This window comes from Bos javanicus, chromosome 8, assembly GCF_032452875.1.
Source record: "Bos javanicus breed banteng chromosome 8, ARS-OSU_banteng_1.0, whole genome shotgun sequence".
Classification (NCBI taxonomy): Eukaryota; Metazoa; Chordata; class Mammalia; order Artiodactyla; family Bovidae; genus Bos; species Bos javanicus.
This window is the reverse complement of record NC_083875.1, coordinates 60,946,928-60,961,653: the sequence shown is the minus strand read 5'-3', so window position 1 is coordinate 60,961,653 and position 14,726 is coordinate 60,946,928. Positions and strand designations below refer to the sequence as shown.

Below are 14,726 nucleotides of genomic sequence, written 5' to 3'. Positions count from 1 at the left end.
ACGGGACTCGCTTGTTGAACTGGGAAGTGAGGTAAAGTTAGGGCGGCGATGATTGGCCGACTGCAGAAGAGTCAAGCCACGTAGGCTTTCTGAATCTCAGTTTCCTCATTTGAAAAATAGGAACAAGAATCCGGCACTACCTCCCTCATAGGATTACTGGAAAAACTGAATCCTTTTATGGCTACGTACTGGCTTTCTTAAAAAAAAAAAAAAAAGTGTTTGTTAACCCGTTCACTCCTTCTGGGTGGTTTTCTCCCTTAGTGCCGCCTGACTTAAATGTAATCAATTCAAATCCACTCTGACTTTTCTCCCCCATGGTATTATTATAGGGCTTCCCTGGTGGCTCAGATGGTAAAGAATCTGCGTGCAGTGCAGGAGACCCACGTTCAATGTCCGGGTCAGGAAGATCCCCTGGTAAAGGAAATGGCAACCCACTGCAGGATTCTTGCCTAGAAAATTCTGTGGACAGAGGAGACTGGCGGCCTGCAGTCTATGGGTTATAAAGAGTCGGACACGACTGAGCAAGTAACAGAACAGTATTATTATAAAAACACGAATATATCCCCTTTTACAAACTCCTTTTGCAGCCGTTAGTCTTTTCAGAGCTAGACTGAAGTTTCTAAAACTGAAAAATTCCTTAAGGATCTTCTGGTTCCTAGGAAAACTGAGTTCCCCCTCCGCCGCCCCGCCCCGTGTAGGAAGGAGTCAGTCCCAGAGGAAACCTAGGTCTCCTAGGCAATTCCAAATGGTGCTAGCCATAACATCTTGAATATATACACACCTTTCCCAACTAAGGACTGCAGGAATTTTGTTTAAAAACAGAGTTCTGGCTCTCTCATCGCGGGGCAAGCCTTCAAGATGGCGCCGAAGAAAGACAAGAAGCCTAAGAAGTCAACCTGGAAGTTTAATTTGGATCTTACTCATCCAGTAGAAGATGGAATTTTTGATTCGGGAAATTTTGAACAGTTTCTGCGGGAGAAGGTTAAAGTGAATGGAAAAACTGGAAATCTTGGGAATGTCGTTCACATTGAACGCTTCAAGAATAAAATCATAGTCGTTTCTGAGAAACAGTTCTCTAAAAGGTATTTGAAGTACCTTACCAAGAAATACCTTAAAAAAAAAAAAAAAAAACAATCTTCGTGATTGGCTTCGTGTGGTTGCATCTGACAAGGAGACTTACGAGCTTCGTTACTTCCAGATTAGTCAAGATGAAGATGAATCTGAGTCTGAGGACTAGATGATGCCATCCTTCACAGGGCTTTGCTTGCTAATAAAACTTATTAAGCATACAAAAGAAAAAAAAAATAAAAATAAAAATAAAAAAATAAAAACAGAGTTCTGTCAGTATGTTAACATGGATAGTTAATTTTGCCTATACTGTAGAGAGGAGGGAGAAGGCAATGGCACCTCACTCCAGTGTTCTTGCCTGGAGAATCCCAGGGACGGCGGAGCCTAGTGGGCTGCAGTCTATGGGGTCGCACAGAGTCCGACACAACTGAAGTGACTTAGCAGCATAGAGAGGATAATGCAGTGATTTCCAGTTACTCATATTCATGTGGAGGCGGGGTCTTATGCACTGGTGAAAAGAAGGACCTTTCTGTTTCACCACCATCACGCCAAAAAATAAAATGTTAAAAACAGAAACAAACCAAGAAACCCGCCAGAGGTCTAAGTTGCCTCTAGTCAGCAAGGGACAACAAAGTGGTTTCTAAAATATATACACTAATACTTATTGACACAAAAGGGTAATTGTTTCCTTAATGCACGTATTACCTTTAAAATCATTTAAAGTATGGAGTGTAGAAAAGTTTTGAAGAAAAACATTAAAGAACATAAAATTGTAGGGCCTGAAATTTACTCAATTCCCTCCCCGCTTTTTGTTTTAATGCTCATCCCTGAACATGAATTGGCTCATCTCTAACATAAATTTGCAACAATGCATGAAGCAGTTTCATATTCATCTTCTCTTTGAAACAATATATCCTGCCCCTGTTACGGGGATAAGGAAGAGGGACTACCCTGAGAGGGTCCAAGGAAGACAACCTTTGGCTGCTTACAGCAGTAGTACCTGAGGGACAGACAGCATTCTTTTGGAGGCAAGGGCATAACTCTGGGAAAGCCATCCGGAGAGTCACTCGCTAAAGGAGGAAGCACTTTTCATCATGCAAAGTCAATAGGTGTTTATACAATCAAAATTGGGGAAATCGGCTGAGGGCTTTAGGGATGACAGAGGTGGCTTGGAGCTTGGATATGGAATTTGGTTAAGATTTAGAAGAGATTTAGAAGAGTTAGAAGAGTTTTCCCAAAGAGAGGCAATGCCAAAGAATGCTCAAGCTACTGCACAGTTGCACTCATCTCAGTTCAGTTCAGTTGCTCAGTCGTGTCTGACTCTTTGCGACCCCATGAATCGCAGCACGCCAGGCCTCCCTGTCCATCACCAACTCCAGGAGTTCACTCAAACTCATGTCCATCCAGTCGGTGAACCATCCAGCCATCTCATCCTCTATCGTTCTCTTCTCCTCCTGCCCCCAATCCCTGCCAGCATCGGAGTCCTTTCCAATGAGTCAACTCTTCGCATGAGGTGGCCAAAGTACTGGAGTTTCAGCATTAGCGTCATTCCTTCCAAAGAAATCCCAGGGCTTATCTTCAGAATGGAGTGGTTGGATCTCCTTGCAGTCCAAGGGACTCTCAAGAGTCTTTTCCAACACCACAGTTCAAAAGCATCAATTCTTCGGTGCTCAGCCTTCTTCACAGTCCAACTCTCACATCCATACATGACCACAGGAAAAACCATAGCCTTGACTAGATGGACCTTTGTTGGCAAAGTAATGTCTCTGCTTTTGAATGTGCTATCTAGGTTGGTCATAACTTTCCTTCCAAGGAGTAAGCGTCTTAATTTCATGGCTGCAGTTACCATCTGCAGTGATTTTGGAGCCCCCAAAAATAAAGTCTGACACTGTTTCCACTGTTTCCTCATCTATTTCCCATGAAGTGATGGGACCAGATGCCATGATCTTAGTTTTCTGAATGTTGAGCTTTAAGCCAACTTTTTTTGTTTTTAAACTTTACATAATTGTATTAGTTTTGCCAAATATCAAAATGAATCCACCACAGGTATACATGTGTTCCCCATCCTGAACCCTCCTCCCTCCTCCCTCCCCATACCATCCCTCTGGGTCGTCCAGTGCACTAGCCCCAAGCATCCAGTATCGTGCGTCAAACCTGGACTGGCATCTCGTTTCATACATGATATTTTACATGTTTCAATGCCATTCTCCCAAATCTTCCCACCCTCTCCCTCTCCCACAGAGTCCATAAGACTGTTCTATACATCAGTGTCTCTTTTGCTGTCTTGTACACAGGGTTATTATTACCATCTTTCTAAATTCCATATATATGCGTTAGTATACTGTATTGGTGTTTTTCCTTCTGGCTTACTTCACTCTGTATAATAGGCTCCAGTTTCATCCACCTCATTAGAACTGATTCAAATGTATTCTTTTTAATGGCTGAGTAATACTCCATTGTGTATATGTACCATAGCTTTCTTATCCATTCATCTGCTGATGTACATCTAGGTTGCTTCCATGTCCTGGCTATTATAAACAGTGCTGCGATGAACATTGGGGTACACGTGTCTCTTTCCCTTCTGGTTTCCTCAGTGTGTATGCCCAGCAGTGGGATTGCTGGATCATAAGGCAGTTCTATTTCCAGTTTTTGAAGGAATCTCCACACTGTTCTCCATAGTGGCTGTACTAGTTTGCATTCCCACCAACAGTGTAAGAGGGTTCCCTTTTCTCCACACCCTCTCCAGCATTTATTATTTGTTTTAAGTCAACTTTTTCACTCTCCTCTTTCACTTTCATCAAGAGGCTTTTTAGTTCCCCTTCACTTTCTGCCATAAGGGTGGTGTCATCTGCATATCTGAGGTTATTGATATTTCTCCCGGCAATCTTGATCCCAGCTTGTGCTTCTTCCAGTCCAGCGTTTCTCATGATGTACCCTGCATATAAGTTAAATAAGCAGGGTGGCACTAATCTCACATGCTAGTAAAGTAATGCTCAAAATTCTCCAAGCCAGGCTTTAGCAATATGTGAACCGTGAACTTCCAGATGTTCAAGCTGGTTTTAGAAAAGCCAAATGAACCGGAGATCAAATTGCCAACATCTGTTGGATCATTGAAAAAGCAAGAGAATTCCAGAAAAACATCTGCTTTATTGACTATGTCAAAGCCTTTGACTGTGTGGATCATAATAAACTGTGGAAAATTCTGAAATAGATGGGAATACCAGACCACTTGAGCTGCCTCTTTGGAAATCTGTATGCATGTCAGGAAGCAACAGTTAGAACTGGACATGGAACAACAGACTTCTTCCAAATCGGGAATGGAGTATGTCAAGGCTGTATATTGTCACCCTGTGAAAGTGAAAGAGTGAAAAAGTTGGCTTAAAGCTCAACATTCAGAAAACTTAAGATCATGGCATCTGGTCCCATCACTTCATGGCAAATAGATGGAGAAACAGTGGAGACAGTGGCTGATTTATTTTGGGGGGCTCCAAAGTCACTGCAGATGGTGACTGCAGCCATGAAATTAAAAGACGCATACTCCTTGGAAGGAAAGTTATGACCAACCTAGACAGCATATTCAAAAGCAGACATTATTTTGCCAACAAAGGTCCGTCTAGTCAAGGCTATGGTTTTTCCAGTAGTCATGTATGGATGTGAGTTCAGTTCAGTTTAGTCGCCCAGTCGTGTCCGACTCTTTGGGACCCCATGAACCACAGCATGCCAGGCCTCCCTCCACATCCATACAAAGGTCTGTCTAGTCAAGGGTATAGTTTTTCCAGTAGTCATGTATGGGTGTGAAAGTTGGACTATGAAGGAAGCTGAGCACTGAAGAATTGATGCTTTTGAACTGTGGTGTTGGAGAAGTCTCTTGAGAGTCCCTTGGACTGCAAGGAGGTCCAACCAGTCCATCCTAAAGGAGATCAGTCCTGGGTGTTCATTGGAAGGACTGATGTTGAAGCTGAAACTCCAATACTTTGGCCACCTGATGTGAAGAGCTGACTCATTTGAAAACTCTGATGCTGGGAAAGATTGAGGGCAGGAGGAGAAGGGGACAACAGAGGATGAGATGGTTGGATGGCATCACCGACTCGATGAACATGAGTTTGGGTAAACTCCGGGAGTTGGTGATGGATGGGGAGGCCTGGCATGCTGTGATCCATGGGGTAGCAAAGTCAGATACAACTGAGCAACTGATCTGAACTGAACTAGAAGAGTTACTCCTGGTGGCCTAATACTACACTGGTGTAAGGTTTCATAGCTTGGCATGTTTGGGGAACAGAGAGTAAGTTAGTTTCGCTGGGCCTGAAGGGCTTAAGAAGAGGAATAATTGAAGGTAAATTTAGAGACACATGCTGGCGCCCTGAATGCTAATAAAACAAGGAGTCTTTTTAGCAACAGGGAATTCTGGAAGGTTCCAGAAAAAGGAATGCTTTGATCAAGGTGCTACTTAGGAGATTAATCTTGTCCCTATGTGCAGGATGGATAGGGACAGAGGCTGTGGGAAAGAAGTTGAGGAATGACATGATGAAGGTCCAGATGGGGCAATAGTACAGAGTTGGCTGGGGAGCATTGATGGGAAGTCCCTACTACCACAGGAAGTAGGGGCTGGGAGAGATGCAAGGAGGAAAGAATAATCATAAAGTATATCTGCAGTCGCCAAAGCCACTAGTTTACTACTTCTGGGGAGTTCCAGTGATTGACAGGAGACAGAGAAGACCTAGGAGATACACAGGAGGTAGCTACAAGTCTACACAAGGAGGGGAGCTCCTGGCCTGGAGTGGGAGAGATCGGGAGAGGGAAGTACTGGGTGACACAGCTGGGAAGAGCGCTCGGTTCTGGGGAGAGGCAGAGATGAGATGGCTCAGGTCCTTCCTCAGCACTCTGCCAAAGCCTGACCGAGGGCCACATGGTGATGTCTGAAGGATCTTTGTTGAGAGATTAATACACAGAGCTCACTCTCAAAAGCCAGAAAAGATCTGATCCAGAAGAAGGGTGGTAAGAATTGCATGTGTGCTAAGTCGCTTCAGTTGTGTCTGACTCTTTGCAACCCTTTGGACTGCAGGCCACCATGCTTCTCTGTCTGGAAGCACTGGAGTGGGTTGCCATTTCCTCCTCCAGGGAATCTTCCCAACTCAGGGATCGAACTTGTATCTCTCACGTCTCATGCTTTGGCAGGCAGGTTCTTTACCACTAGTGCCACCTGGGAAGCCTTACAAATTACTGTATGATTGGTGCAGATGATGGTGCAGTAGGAGTGTGAAGAGGACAGTGGTGAGCAAAGAACTGAAAAGACAGAAGGGAGGCAAGTCATATTTGATTGAGAAGTCCTAGAAACGTTTTATACAGGAGATAAGTTGAGTATCTGTTTCTCCCACTAGACCTTTAGGGGAGGGCAGGGGCCATGTATGCCTTACTTATCTGTGTATTCTTAGGGTCTTGCATTATGCCTGGCACATAGCAAGTGTTCAATAAATATTTGTTGCTGGACTTGAATGGCACTTGAGATGGGTCTCAAAGGAGACAGGTCGTGCAATATATATGATGGAGAGGAGGAAAGGCAGGCTATCCTCTGGGAATGATTCGGCTAGATGATGGAAGAGCAGGAAAGTAAATGGGCACAGCTGAAGAAAGTGTGTGGGAGTCAAATCATGGAGGGCTTGAGTGCCAGGTAAGAGTTATTAAATTTGCAGAAGCTGTGAGGAGCCTTTTAAGGATTTTCCCCTGCCAGGGACTCAGTCAGAACCCTCTTCTGGAAGCTTAGGCAGTTAGCTAGAAGAGGATTCTGAAAGCAGAGAAAACAGTTAGGAAAGACTGTTTCAGTGGCTCAGGAGGAGAGGCAGGGGGCCAAGGCTGATAGGTAACAGATTCTAGGTAACAGAGCAGTGAGCTTAGGTGGAAGGAAAATAATGCAGATAATATACATAGTATTTGGTAAGTGGGAGGCAGAAGCAGAGATTAATATTTACAATGTATTAGAAATTATGTCCCTTGCAACTAATTAAGTTTTGAAAAAATTTAGATGTCACTTTAAAAATGCATAAGGAGCATGTAGATTTTGAACAGTTCTTTTAGGGAGGGTATTTTTTTATCTTGTTTGGAGTTCATGGTGATTCTCTTGAATCTGTGGTTTGATTTCCTTTACCAATTTGGGAAATTCTTAGCCATTTTCTCTTCTGCCATTGCTCCAGTCTTTCTTTATTCTCCTTGCTAAAATTACATTATAAAACCTATCCCTCATATCCCATATTTTTTTTTAATGCTCTTTTCTGTTTTTTTAGGAGGCAGAAAGAGAAAAAGGAGATTCACTGATAAGTTTTATAGCTTGGAAAACCGTGAACAGAAATAGCCACAACAGGAAAAGCTGGTTGTGTGGAATGGGGAAGGAGATGAGACAAATGAAGAGGTCAGGTGTGGACGTATCGAGCACAAGTGACCTGTGAGATATTCAGGAGACATTCCACAGGATGTTGGAAATCTAAGTCTGAGGTTTGGGAGAGAGGAGGGTCTAATTGAAGCAATGGTGAGCAAGTTATTTAATAGTGGTTAGACATAGTTGAAAAGAGAATTAGTGAACCAGAAGATAGAGCAGAAAAATATCCAAGCTGAAACAGAACCAAAAGGATGAAAAACACAAAAAAGAGCATTTTTTAAAAAACGGTATGTGAGGGTAAAGGAAATCAAACCAAAGATTCAAGAGAATCACCATGAACTCCAAGCAAGATAGAAAGTACCCTCCCTGAAAGAATTGTTTAAAATCTACATGCCTCTTATGCATTTTTTACTTGTCATCTAAATTTTTTCAAAACTTATTTAGTTGCTAGGGATATAATTTCTAATTATTGTAAACATTGATCCTTTCAAATAAAATTGTTGCATTGCTTTTTAAAATGTATCTGGTGGCATCTAAATAACCATAGTAATTTTATACTCACCATAATCCATTTTAAAATGATAGCTTTTCATTAAGAAATTTCAGATTCTTACTTTTGCTCCATGAACACTTGCCCCATCTTCCTGATAATAAAAATATGTAATATAATTAACTTTTTAAAATACCCCATTACTATAATAAAACTCTGAATGTTAAAATTTAGTTTTGCATTGACATCGTTATTAGCAGTATACATTTAATCAAAGCAACAAAATAAACCAGAAAATTTTATAATTATTAAATATAAAAAGTAAGACTTTATTAGAACTTCACGTCTTAAAAGATCTTGATGGGCTTGTATTATCTATTGCAGTGTAATTAGAAATTAGTACCTTAAAATAACCAACATTATTTCTTACAATTTCAGAGGGTCGGGAATCTAACGGGGATCTCTCATGAGGCGGTTTCACATAGCTGTTGTCAGGAAGCCCCAGTTCCTTGCCACATGGGCGTCTCTAAAGAGTTGCCCATGACACAGATGTTGACACCCTCCAGAGTGAGTAATCCAAGAAAGAAAGAATGACCAAGATAGAGGCATGGTATCTTTTTAATAACTTTATTGAGATAAAATTCACAAACCATATAATTCACCCATTTAAAGTATACAGTTCAGTGGCTTTTAGTAAATTCATAGAATTGTGCATGTATCACCACTATAAATTTTAGAACAGTATTGGTGGTGGAGGTGGTCTAGTTACTAAGTCATGTCTGACTCTTGTGACCACATGGAAAGTAGCCCACCAGGCTCCTCTGCCCATGGGATTTCTCAGGCAAGAATACTGGAGTGGGTTGCCATTTTCTTCTCCAGGGGATCTTCCTGACCTAGGGACTGAACCAGGGTCTCCTGCATTGCAGGCAGATTCTTTACCGACCCAAAAAACTTTGAACTTTTAGTTTCCACTTCTCAGTACTCTTATGTCTTCCAGCTCTAGACAACCACTAATTTTCTGTTTTCTGTCTCTACAAAGTTGCCTATTATGTACACTTTATAAAAATGGAATTATAGAACATGTGATCCTTTGTGACTGACTTCTTTCATTTAGCAAATGTTTTCAAGATTCATTCATGTTGCAGCATGTCCCAGTACTTTATTCTTTTTTATGGCTGAATAATATTCCATTGTATGGATATACCACTTTTACTTACGAGTTGATGAGCACTTTTAAACTATTATGTATGATAGTGCTATGCACACTCATGTACAAGCTTTTGTGTGCATGTTTGTTTATTTCCCTTGAGTATGTACACCTAGAAAAGAAATTAATGAGCATGAACTCAGCATTCAAAAAAGTTTAGAACCTGAATTGCATGTTGTTGGGCACTTTTCTCATCTCGAGAGCAGATTAGTAGGTCATCTACATATTGTAATATTTTCCCATTAGGTCCCAGGTCCAGATCTAGTAGATCCCGGCTAAGGGCCTGTCCAAACAGGTGGGGGCTATCTCTGAACCCCTGAGGTAATACTGTCCAAGTCATCTGTTGGTGTTTTTCTCCTGGGGCCTCCCACTCACAGGCAAAAAGGTATTGGGATTCTTTAGCCAGTGGTATGTAAAAAAATGCATCTTTGAGATCCAAGACTGTAAACCATTTGGCACTGGGTGGGATTTCTCCCAAGATTACATAGGGATTGGGTATTGTGGGATGGAGGGGGACTACAGCTTCATTTATAATCCGGAGATCTTGAACCATTCTCCAGGTTCCGTCTTTTTTCTTTACTGAGAGGATTGGGATGTTACATGGCGAACTGGTGGGGACCAATAACCCACAAGCAAGGAATGTATTTATTAAAGTCTGTAGTCCCTCCCGAGCCTCTCTTTTGAGAGGATATTGTTTCCGGTTAGGAAACCGAGTGGGATCTCGGAGGATAATGATGAGCGGTTCAGCTTGGTGGGCTCGTCCAGGAATCCCCTGGTCCCACACCTGGGGGTTAATTTTGTCTTCCCATAGTCTTTGGTCCCTCTCTATTGAAGTGTAATGGGTTCTTCTGTAGTAACCAGGAGCTGTAGAGCTCTAGGGGCTGAAAAACTTCCCATCACAAGGGTGGTCCCCAGTTTAGTGAGTATATCTCTTCCCAATAAGGGGGTAGGACACTCAGGGACCACCAGAAACTGGTGGGAAAATATTTGTCCATCCCAGCAACAAAGAAGTGCTTGGGTGAATCTTTAGGTAGTTGCTTTTCCTGTAGCACCCAAAATGGTACAGGTTTGGGAGGAGAAGGCTCCGGAGTAGGAGATCAAGACAGAGTAGGTAGCCCCTGTGTCAACCAAGAAATTCTCAGACCTACCTGCCACATCCAGTTGCACCCTTGGCTCCAGCCCCATGATGGTTATCTGTGACAGGCGGGCTGGCTGGAGCGGGCTGCTTCAGTCCTCTTGAACCATCGTGAGGGTAGGCTTGGCACTTGACCTTGAGGCTCTTGGGTCCCGAGGGCAGAGTGCCGCCCAATGTCCCAGTTGATGGCATTTGTGGCAAGCCGTTCTAGGAGACTTGTCATGGTTTGGACATTCTTTGGCCCAATGCCCCACCTGTCTACAGATCAGGCATCTGTCTCGTGCCTTGTCCCTCAAGGACTCGAGGTTTGCCATAGGGCTTCTCTGGAGGGCAGCCAGCATCTGGGTATGCCTTGTCTCTTTCTTTCTCTCCTTCTCCTTGGCCTTGGCCTCCTCCTGTTCTCTGTTATAAAAGGTATTGCTGGCTGTCTGGACCATCTCATCTAAAGAGGCAGCAGGGTCCTGCTGTTGTAGCTGCTGTAACTTAATTCTGATATCTGATGCACATTGGGACAGGAATTTGTCCTTTAAAATCACCCATCCCTCATAAGAGTCTAAGTCCAGGTTGGTAAACTTTTGGAGTGCCTCTTTTAGCCTCTCCAGAAAGGCAATGGGGTTCTCATTGGGCTCCTGAGTTATTGCTGAGACTGGGTACAGTCCCACAAGTAATAGGCTTCTTTCTGTTTCCATAGGTAGACTTCCTTAGGGGTGAGTCTTTCTGAAGCTTATCCTACCCAGAACTGTTGCAACCTGAGAGCCAGGCGTCCCCGGGTCAGGGTGCAGATCCCCAGGCAGGCTGAGGCGTGACAGCCTACTAGAGATCGAATCCCCGGGCAGGTCAAGGCGTGACAGCCTCCCGAGGATTGGGTCCCTGGGCAGGTCGAGGCGTGACGACCTCCTGGGACCCCTGGGACTAGAGGCTCCCCAAACAGGTTGAGGCGTGACAACCTTTCGAAGACCGATCCCTAGGCAGGTCAAGGCGTGATGACCTCCTGGGACCCCCCGGACTGGAGTTTGGGCATCCCCAAGATCTCCAGTGTTACCAATGCTGGGTAGAAGTAAGAGGTTTGTTTTGCCCACCGTGGATGGGAATAGATATGATGTAAGTTCATCCTACCTAGTACTGTTGCAACCTGAAAGCCAGGCGTCCCCGGGTCAGGGTGCAGATCCCCAGGCAGACTGAGACGTGACAGCCTACTAGAGATCGAATCCCCGGGCAGGTCGAGGCGTGACGACCTCCTGGGACCCCTGGGACTAGAGGCTCCCCGAACAGGTTGAGGCGTGACAACCTTTCGAAGACCGATCCCTAGGCAGGTCAAGGCGTGATGACCTCCTGGGACCCCCCCGGACTGGAGTTTGGGCGTCCCCAAGATCTCCAGTGTGACCAGTACTGGGTAGAATTAAGAGATTTGACGGGAATAGATATGATGTAAGTTCATCTTACCCAGAACTATTGTAACCTGAGAGCCAGGCGTCCCCGGGTCAGGGTGCAGATCCCCAGGCAGGCTGAGACGTGACAGCCTACTAGAGATCGAATCCCCGGGCAGGTCGAGGCGTGACAGCCTCCCGAGGATTGGGTCCCTGGGCAGGTCGAGGCGTGACGACCTCCTGGGACCCCTGGGACTAGAGGCTCCCCAAACAGGTTGAGGCGTGACAACCTTTCGAAGACCGATCCCTAGGCAGGTCAAGGCGTGATGACCTCCTGGGACCCCCTGGACTGGAGTTTGGGCATCCCCAAGATCTCCAGTGTTACCAATGCTGGGTAGAAGTAAGAGGTTTGTTTTGCCCACCGTGGATGGGAATAGATATGATGTAAGTTCATCCTACCTAGTACTGTTGCAACCTGAAAGCCAGGCGTCCCCGGGTCAGGGTGCAGATCCCCAGGCAGGCTGAGACGTGACAGCCTACTAGAGATCGAATCCCTGGGCAGGTCGAGGCGTGACAGCCTCCCGAGGATTGGGTCCCCGGGCAGGTCGAGGCGTGACGACCTCCTGGGACCCCTGGGACTAGAGGCTCCCCGAACAGGTTGAGGCGTGACAACCTTTCGAAGACCGATCCCTAGGCAGGTCAAGGCGTGATGACCTCCTGGGACCCCCCGGACTGGAGTTTGGGCGTCCCCAAGATCTCCAGTGTGATCAGTATTGGGTAGGATTAGGGGGTTGGATATTATAGAGTATTTCCCTCCCAAGGCCAGCTATTTTCTGGTTGTCTCTCCAGAAGATTGTAGAGGCAGTCTTGTGGGTCTGGATGGGGCTCAGGAAAAGAGCATGAAACAGGAGGGAAGGGGGCAGAGCACAACCTTTGAAAGAATGACATAGCACAAGGGTATAATGTAAACCAATTAAAATCAATTGGGTCCAAGATGACCGGTCAAATTCAATTAAACCTTAATCCCCAGTCTATAAGCCAACAGACACACCCAGAGGTGGCAAGACAGCTCCAAGGCACAAGGTCAGAAGAGGGAGAAGTGGGTGGTTCCCCAATGGTTGGGATGTTCCTCTCACTCATTAGCATATAAATTCCATCCCCTCACAAAACCTAGCCAGGCCTAATTCCATGGCCGCAGCCCTTGCCCTCGGCAATGGTTCACACCCTGAAGGGTGGCTTCTCTCTGGATCCTAACAAGTCTACCTCTTATTGCTTTGTCTCTCAGTGAATTTTTGCAATGAGACATCAGAGCCTGAGTTTCATTAGTTTTGGCTGGGCTTGAGTCCCGGGAGAGGGCTGAAGGACAGGAGGAAAAAGCAGTGGGAAAAACATGCCAAGGAATCCCCTTCATAGCCCACTGGAAGATTTGCTAAATATCTGACCGTTGGTAGATATCATTGCTCTGATCTTTGGCACAGAGAAGAGAAAGGACAGACGAACCCCCACCGACTTGTGTAACAGCTACTGGGGCTCAACAGATAGCGCCCTTGGGACATTCTGAGGAGTAGCCTCTCCAGAGTCCCTCAATTGTGCCCCTGCCACCCGCCTGTTTGCGGGAGGTTCAAGGAAACAAGAAATGAGAGATTGTAAAGGTCCCTCCAGCCATAGGAGCAAGGACCTCTTACCTTAACCGGAGGTCTTCCGGAATCTGAGACTGGGCCGCGTGAGCTTTCTGCTGAGTTCGTTCTTCGCTGTCCCGGTTTCCAGCACGATGGGCCTTCCCCTGCGCTGGGTTTCTTCGCCTTCCGCTTCTAGCTCGGGAGCTTCCCTGAGTTGGGCTCCTGCTGTGCTTGGCCTCTTCCACGCAGAGGTTGTTTCAGCCAGGTTATATCCGAGTCACGGCACCATAGATGTCACGCAAGTGTATGTTCCTCGGTTCTTTGTCTCGTCACAACAAAGATTTGGAGCAACGGACATTAAAGCCCTGGGCGCATCACAGCTCTCGGGTCTTGGACAAACCGTGTTACAGCTCTTAGGCAAATCAGTGTTACAGCTCCATTTTATTTAGAAGATAGCAGGAGAATCCAAGACTCGAAGAGAAGACAGTGGAGGAGTGCGTAGGGAGGGAGAGAGAGAGAGAGAGAAAGAGCGTGCACATGCACGCAGGAGAGAGTCCGAGAGAAAGCGCTTTGGCTCCTCCTTTTATGTTTTTTCCTCCACCTGGGCCTGCCCTATGCAAAATGGGCTTAGCCAGGAGTGCTGTTTGTTCTGTTTGTTCTGCCTGAAGTCTTCACTCTGGTCCTCGGACCTTCCTTGTTTTTTAGCCACCACCATTTTGGACTCCTTTTCCCTATTCTACCTACCTAACAGGTGTCTCCTGAGGAGGTAAGGGTGAGCAGTGGACTGCTTCAGGGGCAGGGGCTCTGGGTGCAGTAGACCTGGGTATAGCATAAACCCTCTTGGAGGAGGTCACCATTAACCCACCAGAGCCGCCAGAACTTACACAGAACTGGGGAAACACTCTTAGAGGGCACAAACAAAACCTTGTGTGCACCAGGACCCAGGAGAAAGGGGCAGTGACCCCCAAGAGACTGACCCAGACTTGCCCATGTGTGTCCAGGAGTCTCTGGTGGAGGTGTGGGTCGGCAGTGGCCTGCTGCAGAGTTGGGGGTGCTGAGTGTAGCAGTGCATGCACGGGACCTTTTGAAAGAGGTCACTATTATCTTCATTACCTCCACTATAGTTTGGCTTCAGGTCAAATAACAGGGAGGGAATGCAGCTCCACCCATCAACAGAAAACTCGATTAAAGATTTACTGAGCATGGCCCTGCCCATCAGAACAAGACCCAGTTTCCCCCTCATTCAGTCTCTCCCATCAGGAAGCTTCCATAAGCCTCTTATCCTTCTCCATCAGAGGGAAGACAGATTGAAAACCACAATCACAGAAAACTGACCAATCTGATCACAACCACAGCCTTGTCTAACTCAATGAAACTATGAGCCATGCCATGTAGGGCCACCCAACACAGATGGGTCATGGTGGAGAGTTCTGACAAAATATGGTCCACTGGAGAGGGAATGGCAAACCA

The 14,726-nt window shown here is 45.6% G+C and overlaps 1 pseudogene; it reads left to right on the top strand.

Annotated features, from left to right (window-relative positions):
• Positions 1 to 831: 831 nt before the first annotated feature.
• On the top strand, positions 832 to 1,297 carry LOC133252760 (ribosomal protein eL22-like; annotated as a pseudogene).
• The last annotated feature ends 13,429 nt before the right edge of the window (positions 1,298 to 14,726 follow it).